The sequence below is a fragment of the Mastigoproctus giganteus genome, chromosome 6, assembly GCF_048544385.1.
Source record: "Mastigoproctus giganteus isolate SK-2022 chromosome 6, ASM4854438v1, whole genome shotgun sequence".
Lineage (NCBI taxonomy): Eukaryota > Metazoa > Arthropoda > Arachnida > Uropygi > Thelyphonidae > Mastigoproctus > Mastigoproctus giganteus.
The window spans coordinates 201,763,653-201,778,680 of record NC_143580.1 but is presented as its reverse complement, the minus strand read 5'-3'; the positions used below and the strand labels follow the sequence as shown (position 1 = coordinate 201,778,680).

General features: G+C 39.7%; 1 protein-coding gene across 4 annotated transcripts in view; it reads left to right on the top strand.

The window, feature by feature from the left end:
* Positions 1-15,028, top strand: part of LOC150084880 (sodium/calcium exchanger 3-like) — a 533,436-nt gene that overhangs the window by 340,580 nt on the left and 177,828 nt on the right. The gene's annotated exons all lie outside the window — the stretch shown is intronic.

Sequence of the window (15,028 nt, the reverse complement as noted above, 5' to 3'; positions counted from 1 at the left end):
TCAGGCTGACTGGACTGCCTTCCAACATCAGGCAAATTTTGACCTCAGTACGGTCAGTCAGGAGCCGATCTAATGATGCAGTAACGTACATCACACAATGATGCAGTAACGTACAGCACGGTAAAGCCGTGCACTTGTGCGATCCAAATTAGATTTGGATCCCAGGTATATTCTTCAGCCATAGACAGCGCCCTTCGATGGCTGGACCCTGTCCATCATCAGGCTCTTCGTATCGCTACTGGAGCATATAGAACATCTCCTGTCCAGAGTTTATACGTCGAAGCAAAGAACAGTACACAGAGGATGTCCACAGGGGTCTGTATTGGGCCCACTCCTCTGGAACTTGGTATTTTATGAGTTCTTGAGAATGGACCTAGGCGCAGTGGAGGTGCAGGCCTTCGCAGATGACCTGATTTTGACAGTGCAAGCAAACTCCAGAGCCCAATTGGAAATCCTAGCTAATCAAGCCCTGCAGATACTCCAACAGTGGGCCAAGAAGAATTTCTTAACAATTTCACCGACAAAGACATTGTCGACGCTGCTCAAAGGAACCCTGCAACTGAGACGACCACCCCAGATTAAGATTGATGGGACAACTATCAAGTTTGCTAGTCAACTAAAACACCTGGGTGTCATACTAGACAATAACTTATCCTTCCAACCACATCTCAAATTCCTAAGACAAAAGATCAGAAACTACTCTGCCATGGTAGCTAGAGTCACAAGGCGAGACTGGGGTCTCAAAAAACGTACCCTAGCCTTATACTACAAGACAACCTTCCTCCCAATTATTACATACGCTTCAGCAATCTGGTATGACAAAACTTCCTTGGTCGTAAATAAGAGAACCCTGGATGCAATTCAACGCACCATCCTCCTCACTACCACCCGCGCCTGCAGAACGGTGAGTAACCCAGCGCTACAGGTGATAGCAACAGTACTTCCACTTGATCTTGAAATCGCAAGAACAGGACTCCTCTAACTTATCTAAAGGAATAACCACCACTTTCTTGGAATTTACAATAGACCCAACAAACAACCATAAGGCAGAAAAGATCCGGCTTCAGTCTCACCTGCTGCAGGTGTGGCAGGACAGGTGGGCAGAAACAACCAAAGGAGCAATAACCCGCAAGTTCTTACCGCAACTTGAAAAAATCTATCCAAAATCGCCTACTTGGTTCTTTCCGGGGTTGCAAACAACATACTTGCTAACTGGACACGGCCCCTTTAACGCAAAGTTAATGTACTTCGCCCTTGTAGAGGACCCATGCTGTACATGTGGAGAGATCGAAACCTGGGAACACCTCATGTACGACTGTCCGCAATACGAGGATCTCAGGTGCATTCTAATCACGAGTATAAGATACCTCCCCAGAGGGCAAGAGTTTCACCTATTGGATTCAGAGGAGGAATACAGAGCCCTGACCAACTTCGCTCAAGAACTCTTCTCAAAAAGGAGAACCCTATATGCAATACACCAGGAGTGAAAGGCGACCAGCCAGATAACAAAAAAAAACATCCTTTAGGACACACCCCAGAATGAAAATTATGTGGAAGCTACTATCTGTCTACCAAGAAACCCTGCCTATGTACCAACAAATATGAGACCTAAATGAAACTGACAAATATACTGAATGAAGATAGAGAACCAAAACAAAGACATTCAACTTGGACGGGGCACTATCCCACGAGTGACTCTACTACCGGACTTATGACTACACTACGACTGATGCAGCCTCACTGCCATGTAGCCAAATGGCGATCTCTACCAGCTCCCTTGCCTGGTACCTTTATTTTCCCTATCCCTGGCAGGGGGGAGGTGGAGATGGTCTTCCTGTTTCCTCCCTCCCCCTACCACCCCATATATTTCACCTGGTGAGGCATGGGCATGCCTTACTGACCATCTGGGGTTGCCTTCCCTATCGACCCCATACTTCTGTCTTTCACACCAGTCTTCAGTCTCTTCCCCCTACTCTGACTAATATGGCAGCGTAAACCCCACATAACTAATCAAAATTAACGATTTCTAAACTGAAAACTGAACCACATTAACCCCTTCTGGCTTTTCTAAACTTAAGTGCCCTCGTCTTTTTTTTTTTTTTTTTTTTTTTTTTAAGGTCCTAGCCACCGAAATCTCAGGAAATTAGGTGGCAGGACCTGCCAGAGTGCATATAAGCTACTGGGTTCCTGGTCTGCCTCCACGGGACGTAAGTGGGGCAACGTTGGGCCCCAATTGGAGTTTAGCGGCTAAACGACCAGAAGAACAACGATCCAAGACCCACACACTTTTAAATCTCTGGCATTTACAGCGTACTGTAACACACCACAATGTAAACTACGCGGAGATGGGGGAAACCCCTGGTGCCGCTTGACCCTAAACACACTTACACTTACGTCGAAGCAAACGAACCACCGTTATCGCTTCGACGTATGCAGTTGTCTTTAAAGTACGCTTTAAAACTGAAATCCCTGCCAGACCATCCAACGTGGCCATTCGTTTTTGAGCCACGATGGGAAAATTTGTACAATACCTGTAAGACTGCCAATCGTCCTTTTGGTATTCGTCTCCAAGAGCTACTCAAAGAACTTAATATCAAGGTAGACAAGGTTGCTCAAACACCAAAGCAACCCCTTCCACCCTGGCATGCTCATGTCCCGGCATGTGATTTATCCCTTAGAAATTGGGGAAAGTTGGACACTCCAGCATCAGTCTACCTGCAGCTTTATTCAGCACACCGAGCTGAACATTCTGACTTCGCGCCAGTTTACACAAACGGTTCGAAGTCGGAATCATATGTGGGATCTGCTGCTGCCTTTACAGACAGCACTACATCGGAGAAGATTCCCTCTGAATGCAGCATATTTACTGCAGAGCTGCACGCTATAGAGTTAGCCTTGGATCACATCAGTAAATGCCAATACCAACGGTTCATTTTATATTCTGACTCTCTCAGCGTGTTACAGGCTTTAATAACTGTGAGATATAATTCTTATCCAGTTCTATCTAGCATTCAGCAGAAGATTCACTTTCTCCATGAACGTGAATATGATATCCTCTTCTGCTGGATTCCCAGCCACATTGGGATTATGGGAAACGATTTGGCTGACACCGCAGCCAAGTCAGCAATCCCCAATAATAATCGCTGCCTGTCAGTCCCCTATACAGACTACAGGCAAATAATACAGCAGAAGATACACTCCCAATGCCAGGATTTGTGGAATAGACAGACTGGGAATAAATTATATCGTATAAAGCCTGTAATTGAACCGTGGCAGTCTAGTCTGAGCAGGAATCGTAAGGAGGAAGTTGTTCTTGCCCGGACCCGCATAGGACATAGTCATTTGACACATTCTTTTTTGCTGAGGGCTGATAACCCTCCTATGTGTGAGTCTTGTGGTACAATTTTATCAATTAGACACATTTTAATTGATTGTCCAGATTTTAGTAATATCCGTTTTACTGCTTTTAATCATCTGACTGAGCCTTATACACTCAGTCAGATTTTATCTGACAATGGCCATGTGTCTGCTATTTTTAGCTTTTTGAAATTAGTAAACCATTTTACTCATATTTAAAGTATCTACTTTGTTATTGTTACTTGTTTACTGATATTTGTCTTTTACCGTTTATACTTGTTTTTTTATACTTTGACTTGGTGACCTAATTCTTTAGGCCACTGAAAAAAAAAAAAAAATTATTTTATTTTATTTTATTTTTTAATGACCAGGTTTTGGCGCATTATAGCCTTAGTTGCTAATGCGCCAATAAAATCCAACAACAAAACAAACAAACAAACCTTCACACATCTTTGCTTTATCTTCCAACCATTTCCTTTTAGCAGCTTTACATAAGTTGTCTGTTTTGTTTTTTAGGGTTTCATATATAAAAATAAATAATAAAAATTAATAAGGAAAATAAATGCATAAAAATAAAAACGAAAATAAACACCCTATGTGCTTTCCGCCTCAAAGGTACCTATTCAGCTGACCTCTTAATTTTCCCAAGCTGTCAGCCTCACTACTCACAAAGGTAATTTATTCCAGTAATTAAGAACTTGCTGTATAAAAGAAACACTCCTACAAACCAGTCAAAATGTCCTTCCCTGTAATAGGAATTTATGGCCTCCAGTTCTGGAATCATTTACAAAGTGAATATTACGCCTTCAATCATTTTACTGTCCCCTTTCAGGTCCTTAGAGCCCTATTAGCCGATTTATTTATCAAACTGTCATCCTCAACTACCTGCAGAGGCAGGTAGTTGAGGATGACAGTTTGAATAAATTGAAAGGTCAAATGAATAGTTACGTATGTGAGGAGGGAAGCGCATAATTTGTATTTTCTTATCTATTTTTTACTGTTTTTTTTTTTTTTTTTTTTTTGTGCAAAAATCCTGTGGCTTTCTGGCACTATTTCTCAGTGCAAAAATCCTGCCTGTGGCTTCCTGGCACTAGATCTCAATCAGGACCACTCTAAGGTGCCTGGTTGCCAAGTTCTATAGCCCACAAAGTCTTTCCTCATGCGGGTGTCCTTTGCCGATCTCAATAAGTGGGTTGCGCGTCTTTTGATCTTTTCAGGAGCTAGGGTTTTTTTTTTTTTTTTGTGCGATCTTCATGCTTGGACAGAGTACTGCAAGTTCAGTCTTAGAATTGCCTTATAAAGTGGAATTATAATCTCACTATCTCTACAAGCATATCTGCAATAAATCATCGATAAGACACCGTAGGCTTCCTTTCTGCCTGTCTTTACTACTCGGAAAACTTCATTTTATTTATTTGTCTTTTATTTTATTTATTTTTTAATGTTTTTAGGAATATTAGCGATTAAGGCCTTATTGCTCCGTGTATACAATCTGAATATTGCATATGTTCTGTGGTCGATTTTCTGTTTGCTGGACGAAAAACCCGAGTTCCGGGAGAAAAAACTATGCCATCCTCGCCTGAGACCGAATAACTCAGTCAAGTTGTGAAAAAGACCCATAAAAACTCCTCACGTCATCAACGGGACTCGAACTCAGATCTTTTCCACCCGTGTGGGGAGACAGAAATTCTAGGAAAACTTCATGTCCATCCATATCGTATCTTCCAAATTCTTTTCCTCCTCTACTGTGTTTAATTCAAGAGTATAAGTTATTTTCTGGATGCTGTTTTCGAAGTATAAGCACTCACTTGCATTCTGTTTCATTTAAATATATAGCTGCCCCTTTTTTGACCATCCTTGAAGCCTGTCCACATCATCCTGAAAGAAGGCTGTTACTAAATTCATATACAAATTATCCCTATTTCTCTTCATTTTCCCTATTGTTCTGAAAGATTCGTTCAAATGGTGTTTTCGTGACATTTTCACAATGCTGGTTTTCTTGAAATCGATAGTACGATCGATAAACGCAAAATAGAGAGAATCACAGGCTGTTTTTCTGGCTACCCAATTTTCACGTTATACTAAGCTCTGGGCGTTGTACTTTATCGGGTCAGCTAGAAACTGTTTTCGTAAACGACAAATATTTGGTTATATTTTATTTTTATTTGTTTTTAAATGTTGCATATTTGTATTCTTGTACGTTCATCATCTTTTGAGCCCCAGTGTATAAAATAAAACCACAGCGAACCACCTAAGTCTTCAGGACTTCATAAGACACCTTACAAATGTCTCTCGTGAGTGTTTTATGATAATAGCTCTTACGTGTAGGCTATACTTAGTACAGCCATCAATTGTAGAATCAGAGATATATTTCGTGTGGTGCTGATAGCATTCTCTGCAAGACTTCATTTTGTTCATTCAATCTTCATTAGTAGGTCCCATCATAATAATCAAGACCTGGTGTATTCTCGAAAGGTGTAAAGAAATCATAGAATAGTTCAGGAAACAAAAGCAAACCATAATCTCTCTCTCTCTCTCTCTCTCTCTCTCTCTCTCTCTCTCTCTCTCTCTGTTTTCTAAATAAAGAAAAGTTATCCCTTTAGGTATATATAGAATCCCGATTCACAAAAATTCAATTACTGAGCAACACAGCAACTATCAGTGTGCGATTATTTACTTTAATATTTCACTGCTTTGTAATGTCCATAATTCATAGAGACTTCTGTGCTTTCGACTTAAAAATAAGTAACTGCTGGAATCTGTTACGTTAAACTGTATTTTTTAAAAAGTTATAGGATTGCGCTTGTGTTGATTAAATATTAGAAAGCGAGGAACCATAGTCATGCGTCTTCCTGTTTCAGAAGATTTATGTAATCTTTGAGTATAAAAATAATTGTAGATGCCATTTCTTGAATAACAGACTATACTGACCTAAACATCGGGTTAACAAAAAAATTTAACATCCTTTGGTTTTTAACTGAATTAAGGTTATGACTTTATTCCACTTTTAAAATTCTAAATGTATTCGGCATTGCTCACTCTGTAAATTGTGATTTAACAAATCACCCGAATGCAGTTTTGGTCTGTTATGGGCCATTCAGCGAACTGCTTATCTCGATTCAGAAGTAGAAGTATTTGGGTTCGATTTAACACCGTTAATAAATCAACACATAAAAAGTGTTACAGAAACTTGTCTGGACTGCAATAAAAAATGTGGTCTGATTTAACAGCTCGCCAGTTCCTTTACCAGATAATACATCTCGCTCAAAGATTCTCTGTTGCTGGAATCACTTCTGAAATCAGTTTCATTACCACTTGCTGTACCTCTTTAGATTTTTATTGTGTCACCAAAATATCATCAAACAACCTCGTAAGTTTTAACTTTAGTCTCGGAAACAAAAATAAATCATGGGAAGTTTGGTCCAAAGAATATAAAGGGCAGGCGAGCAGGGCGATCTTGCTTCTGTCGTGAGTCAACACACTTGGCATAAATTTCGCCATCAGCAGTAGCATGTTCTGTTTTTCGATAAAAACGCGTTGGCACGTTACACAGGACAGTTCCAATTGTTTCGCCAAGTTATGGATGGTAAGACGTTGGTAAATTAGTTCAATAAGACGTTGCAATTTTTTTTTCATCTGGCTGTGAATAGATAATGAACGTTCTGCATATCTCAACAGATGAGAGGTCAGCTCATTTTTGAATTTGGCAAACCGCTGACAAGAATACTTGTCCCCCAAACAGATCAAATTACGAGGGGGTATCAAAAGGTTCGTACCCTGACCTAGAAAAAACATCAGTAGGAAGATGCCGTTTTTAGTCTACATATTCAATAACTAACATTTGAAATTTCATTCCCGTAGGTGATCGCACGCCAGAGGTGGAGCCCGGAATCTGAGGAAGGACGCTATGGTTGACAAAGTGGAGTATCGAGCAGTGATCAAGTTCCTGCATTTGCAGGGCAAGAAAGCTCAGGAAATTTATGATTGCTTGGTGGAAAATGACGAATTCTGGGTGTACCAGTATGATCCGGAGACTAAAGGCCAGTATGACCAGTATGATCCGGAGACTAAAGGCCAGTATGACCAGTATGATCCGGAGGAGGTGTGCTTCCACTGCATATCAAAGCAGTGGAAGCACACCTCCTCCCCGCCTCCCAAAAAAGGCAAATACCACTCCTCCTGCGAAGAAGGTGATGTTGTCCGTGTTTTGGGACATAAAAGGGGTTATTCTGACAGATTATCTACCTCGTGGTCCCACACTTACCGGAGAATACTACAGAAAACTTTTGAAAAAGTTACGCGATCCTTTGAAAGTGAAAAGGCGTGGAATGTTAACCAAAGGTGTCCGCCTTCTGTCAGACAATGCACCGGCTCACACGGCCGTTGCCACCACCACCACCACCACCAGTGCGGCTTCGAACTACTGTAACACTCACCCTATTCTTCTCACCTAGCACCGTCAGACTTCTTGTTTCGAGAAATGAAGAAACCATTGCGTGGACGCCGCTTTGATTCCTATCAGGAAATCATCAATGAAGTGGAATCGTGGTTTCAGGCAAAACGTGCGGACTTCTATGATCAAGGCATTAAACAACTGAGCCACAGATGGGAGAAATGTGTTACTATACATGGAGAGTACATAGAAAAGTTTCTGTGAAATTTCATCTTTCTAGGGCTATTATTTCTGGGTAAGGGTACGAACTTTTTGATACTCCCTCGTATGCATGCAATTATAGACACAATATACTGATGCCTCATGGTTTAGTTGTCTTGGCGCTTAATCCATACATGAATACACGCCAAATGTTCTTTATTTCAGCAGCATTTCGTTTATTTCAGGGGCTGCTTTTTTTCAAGTTTGTAATCGTAACAGAACCAGATACAAACTCGTAGTTCTTTCATATTGCTCTTTTCATTAAAATCCAGAAATTGTAAATGGTAATGAATGTGACATCTGAGGCACATAACACAACACTGAAGCAAGCCAGATGACCAGGATATACGCCAAACCGCACACAAAAGTATACGCTATCACAGTTTAGCGGGAGAACTTTTATTTGTGCTTCCACGACAATTAAAAGCTGGAAACTTTTGGGTAATACCTTAAATATATCAATGGTGACCAAACCACGACGGTGAGTCGGATGAGGCTTTCTGACACTTCAGCACGACTTTCTGTATGCCTTTAGCATCCGTAAATGTAGCCACTGTGGATTTTATATATGTCCATTTTCCGAACTACTTCCTAAGTTCATGCGTACTTAATTTTTAATATTCGTTTTTTCATACATAGAGATGATATTATTATAATTGAATTTGTGGTATTAATTCTGAAAAATATACAAATTCATTCTAATTATCACACAATACTGAAAATCCCTGAATAATATAAGGAGATTACATACCTGACTGCTTCTGAATTCAACCAGCTGGGCATATTGATTCTGAGGAAGAGATTAAAGATTTATGTTTATTGTGTTTGTTGCATATAAGTATACAATACAGATATAACCTAAACTTACAATACATTTTACGTAGAACGCAGTAGAAGGATGTTTCAAAATTGCATGTAACAAATGAAGGAATATATTCTACAGCTAAAAATAAGAAATAAAATTTCTATAAACATAAATCACAAAAGTGTATTTCTTATAAAAGTGAACTACAAAACATTAAAAATGAAATAAATTAAAAAAAAAAAAAAACATCCAAAGCAGCCGAATAAACATGTTTTGGAGTTACATGAATTTCATGTGACTCCCAAACAAAGTAATCTAAGGATGCGGGATCTGGTAGCATGGTGGTCATTGTACAGGACCGTTCCGGCTAATCCATCTGTTAATGTACTCCGTATTTAAAAAGTCAAACATCACAGGAAAAGTGGGATTGTGCATCGTCGTGCACAATCCCATCCTCTGCCGATTTTCAAGGGGTATGTCTTCCAATACTTCAACTATTCATCAGAAAACAGAGGTATTCCCCTTCTTTAAATCTTTTAGGAAAAAATATGGCCCAATAAGATTTTCCTCAAGAGCAACCACGCGAAATGCATCAAAGGAAAGGTACGTTGATAACGGGTGCTGACAATCGTATGTTGGTTTTCTTCTCCCTAGGTATGAACGCTTCAAGAGTTGAGAATTCCATTTGTATAACGTGATTCATCGGTAACCAGAACAGAATATCCAGTACATAATTCATTAAATATACATATCTAACAGGGAGTAGATTCCTTTAGTCCTCAGAACAGCTGGAATCCTTGTAGCATGGACTCAACAAAGTGTAGAAAACGTGAAATGGATACAATTCTTACTATGCGTACCGTGAAATGGATACAATTCTTATTATGAGTACCATAAAATGGATACAATTCTTACTATGCGTACTTCTTGATTAGACCGGGGTTCGAGCCCGTGACCGCCAAATACGGAGGATGCGGAAAGGTCAGGGAGTGACCACCGCATATCCCCGGAGCAATATAGCCTTAGTTGCTAATGCTCTTAAAAACCAAATAACAACAACAACCGTGAAATGGATACAATTCTTACTATGCGTACCGTGAAATGCATACAATTCTTACCATTAGTTTATCTGCAGATTCTTAATGCATGAATAATCACTGCTGATAATCAGATCAGGAGTATTACTCCCTTCTGGTTGCCTCTAAAACATGCTGCTGTAGAAAATAATCATCCAATAAATCCACAAAAGTCTTGCTAGCGTACGAGTGACCAACTCACAAGTTGCAGTCAATATCTGGGAAATTAAAATCTCCCATTATAAGACATTCTGACACTCCTTCCCTCATTTTTGTTTTCCCAGTGCTTATATTACATTAAATTGACTCAACGAAAGCAAAAAAGCTTCTATTGTACCGTATTACTACGCAGTTTCCCCATACTTAACGTTATTAAATTCACAGTACATCAGTAATGCTCACCATAGTGGACTGCTCGTTATGAGCTGTACTCGTAATAATGGACTTCTACTCTATGAATAACAACGACAATAGAAGAGTAGGCAGTGTACCCAGTGCAGAGTTACGCACAAATTCGAATCCACGTGTACCGTAAATATACCAGAATATCGCCGATATTCTGGTAGTCTCTATCTTATGAGATCCTCTAACCCTAAGTGGTTGTCCCAGATTATAAATTGAAAATTTATTTATATTCTAAATATTATTGTAATTATAATATATAACGGAACTCTATATATTCTATGCTTCTGAAAACAGTATGTTTCGTAAATAAATAAAAAAATGTTTTTACCATTTTAATATCTTTAATCTTAAAATAATGCCATAAAATTATTTCCTTTTGCTTAAATAATCCAATAACGATTTTAATGGTAAAATTATTTTAGCAGCTTTGTGAATGCAGATTTCCGTGTGGCATATATTGACAGCTGTTAAGCTGAATTTTAAATAAACATTAATTAAAAATTAATTCCAATTTATAAATGGAAGGCTTTTTTCAACCCTCTCTGCATCGTCCGATTTTACAGCGTTAAGTTACAGAATAATCTTCCTTTCGCAGGGTGTTGCTGTTCTTTCCACGTTCCATCTGCCTTTCGCAGGGTGTTGCTGTTCTTTCCACGTTCCATCTGCCTTTCTCAGTGTGTTGCTGTTCTCGCCACGTTCTGAACGAAAGACGTTAGCGGTATGTGCAATAAATATTTGCAACATCACTCAACTAAGAACGGTCGCCACGACGCTTACTACTAGTTCAGTGAAACGCGACACTATGCTACTGCCGAATAGATGCTGTAAATTAGCAGAGCGTGATGAAGATCCCATTACACGGAGACTAACCCGTTGAATACTTATCTGAAATCTGACGAGTTTGCGAGTTTGAACGTCACATGGACGGCTTTACCTAATACTGCAAGTAATGGAGTTCGTTTTGGAGTGGAAGTGTCTTCAGGTGCTATGGGACTGTCAATTTCTCACCAAAAATTCTAAAATAAGCAGGCATAAAAATAGCTAGATAATCGTGAATACATCATATAAATAAATAAATACAGTAATTCTTGCTAACACAAAGACTGATAAAGCAATGACAGATACGAAAAAGTCATATTAGGAAGACAGAATCTAGTGTGCTAGACGATTAGGAAAATCATACAGCACTCTCAGTTATTTGGGGGCGAATCAACCAGTTTGAGGAAATTAACTGGATCCCTAGCGACCGAGTAAGCCAAAGTCATTATAAGCTAATTCAAGCAGTGCTTACAGGGAATGATCCTCCTCAGTGTGCGCGTTGCTCGCAGCCACTTACAGTAAAACATATACTCCTCGATTGTAGCTTGTTTAACAACGCCCGTCTAATAGCTTTTAGTTTCATCTCAGATCTGCAACAACCTCTGTCTCTCAATAGCATCATAGGTAAAGAAGCAAAAATCTCTGAATTCTTTCTCTATTTAAAACAAATTCAAATGTATGACCGTTTCTAACTGCTGTACAAGCAGTTCCTGTACGTAAAGTCCATTGATTTGGGAGGTGCAATATGGCCTAAGTTGCCCTTGCACCAGAAAACACCACAACAACAATTCAAGCAGAGAAGTCACTGCACCCTTATCATAGGAGTTGAGCAAGATTCGAGTCACCACATATGAAAAACTCGCAGAAAGGATCCCTAGTGGATTAGTAATGATATTCAAGCCTAAAGGTGTCACACTCCACATTAAAAATTTATTTTTTCTAACCCAGATGTTTCTCTTTCTCTTTTTTTTATTTCCTCCCATGTGTCCGAATACATATTGGAGGAAAATATTTCAGATGACGTTTTCTCTCTTTTTTTTTTTTTTTTTCATGCTACTTGAAGCTTTAATCATAAGCATGTATGGATCCTGCTTAAACCGGATCATCACAATTTTGTTGGAAGAAACTATGTAAATGAGCCAAATTTACAACAATGACAAATTTAAAAACTACTGAGCAACATGACTTTAGTAGAATATGGACCCACTATAACATAAGTCAATCTACAATCAGCGTTAGCAGTTTGGAATAGGCGCCTCAGTAGCTAGGTGGGAAGGAGCAGCAGTGCGTAGCACACGCTTCTTGATTAGACCGGGGTTCGAGCCCGTCACCACCAAATACGGAGGATGCGGAAAGGTCAGGAAATGACCACCGCATATCCCGGAGCAATATGGCCTTAGTTGCTAATGCTCCTAAAAAAAACAAAACAAACAAGCAGTTTGAAAGCAAAGACAGTATCTGCAAAAGTGCAAAGTGTAGTTGTCTGACGGCACCCATCTCCGCGTTGTGTACTCTATTTGTGTAGCACAGAACTCTGTGAAGGCCAGAGATTTAAAGTGTGTGGGGAGTGGACGGATGGGTAGTGTTGTGTACCGTTGTTCTTCTGACCATTTAGCCGTTGGGCCCCTGTTGGAACCCACCGTTATCGCACTTGGCCTCGGGGAGGCAGATCAGGTACCCAGTAGATTTTTGTATTCTGGCAGGCCCTGCCACCTAGTTTCCAAAGATTTCAGTGGCAAGGGCCTATGTAAAAAAAATAATAATAATAAAATTTAAAAAAATAATAAATAAATAATAAATAAAAAGAAATAAAAAAGGGGTTAACGCTAGAATATAAAAGGCCAAGAGTAATGTAAGCATGGTTTAAATTTGGATGTTATTAATTGATAAGTTGTGTGGGGTGTACACTACGAGATAGACAGAGTAGGGGGAGCTGAAGGCTGGGGGGAAAATACAGAGGTATGGGGACGATAGAGAAGGTGACCCCTGAGAGTCAGACCCAGGCCTCACCACGCGGAAAAAGGGTACCAGGGGGAAGGAGGCAGGAACCAATCTCCTCCCTCCCGGCCGGGGAGGAGAGTAAAAGAAAACCAGGCTAGAGTGCTCGGTTTGATCGCCAATGTGGCTTGTGGCAGAAAAGCTGCTGATGTCTCCAGTGTCTGGGTTTTGAAGTCTTCAGTGGGATCAGGTACTCGTTGATCTTGCCTGGAGATTCAGTTGCAGATATCAGCCCGATGGAACTTAAATGAAGGAAGTGAATTTCAGTTCAATTGAGCTTCGATGAGGTCGGCGGTTGATGCTACTGGAGAGGGGTGCCCAGAATCTGTCTCAAGTTATTGCTCTTGGTGGTTTAGGCTCCTTAATGTTCTTCGTCTGTTGAAGACATCCTGTCTGCGCGGGTAGCACAGTGGTATCGTCACCGTCCTCCCCACACCGGGTGGAAAAGGCCTGGGTTCGAATCCCGTCGATGACGCGAGGAACTTTAATAGGCTTTTTTCACTCCGTGGCTGAGTTAGTTGGTCTCAGGCGTAGATAGCAAGGTTTTTCTCCCAGTTACTGGGGTTTTTTCGTCCAGCAAAACAGGCAAATCAACCATAGAACATACGCAATTTACAGACACAAATACGGGTTAATGTATTTAATTACGGGTAACCCTAAAATAATATTTTTTTTTTTTGTTGAAGACATCCTTTGCAAAAGTGGTGAAGTGTTTATAATTGTCATGGTTATGGATTAGTATATGTTCTTGGTCCTTTGGCAAATTAATTTTTGTGATCAGACGGTATCTGCAGCGGGAAGAGTCCGGGTCCCTCTCGAGCCATTGATGAAACAGTACATGTAAAAAAGTCTTTCAGCGAAAACGTCCACTTCAAGTAGCCGTGAATGAAATATGCTCAATATTTTGGAATTCTACGGAAGCATTTTGAGAACATAAACTACACTTGTTGTACCTTGTTAAAACCGATTAAAATCAAGGGGAACGAGTTTTGCTGTGGCTTTCTACAGAAAGCGGAAGAGGATGTCGTGGCAGCTCGGCTTTTTCTAGACATTAAGTGGTTCCTTATTTATATGTATATAGTATAATAGGCTACACTACACTATGGCTACAAACACCAGCTGACTTTCTATCTGCAGTAAATACTCCTGTTTGATAGCATTGACAGTTTGTGCGCGCCCTTAAAACCTTCACAAACAAGAGGTTTCGGTAGAGTGATAACTTTAGAGGTAGTCGACTGTGTAGTTCCAACAAACGAAGTTACGGTCACATCTTCACATCCCCAAAAATCGCGTATAAATTTTTCCTCCAGTTTGAAATATTAGATTTATTATTGTTTTCAATTCAAATGGTAGCTAATTTGATGGTATGCTTTCTTATACAATAAACTTCTTGACATACAGTAATGAAACTTTTGAACTGGCTCATTTTTTTTGAAAATGTGAAATATTTTGTGTGATAATAAAGCCGAATGGAAACGCCACTTTCGATGGATAAAATGTCATTTACATTTCCTAAGTTGAAATGGACTTCATGCATGACAGTTTTACAAAATTCAAAAATTACAGATTCAGAGTACGAGTCTCGTATTTAAAATCCAATCATACGAGAGTAAAATATTACATAAATTGATTTTGCCATTTATAGACGCTGCGAATATCCAGAGAATATTGTGACATTTCCTGCGGGAAAGCAATCTAAAAAAAAAGATGAAGAAATAGAATTCAATACTGAAATAAAATCAATAATGAGCAAGAATCACGGCTTATTTAAAGAATTAAAAAAAAGTTGGATATGACATTACCTAAAAAATTATGTGTGAAACTAAATTTCAGTACTGCCTTTTGAGCAACGCCATGCATCAATCACTTGGCAATAAAGTAGAAATCAGACTGACGTAGCCCAGTGGGCAGGAG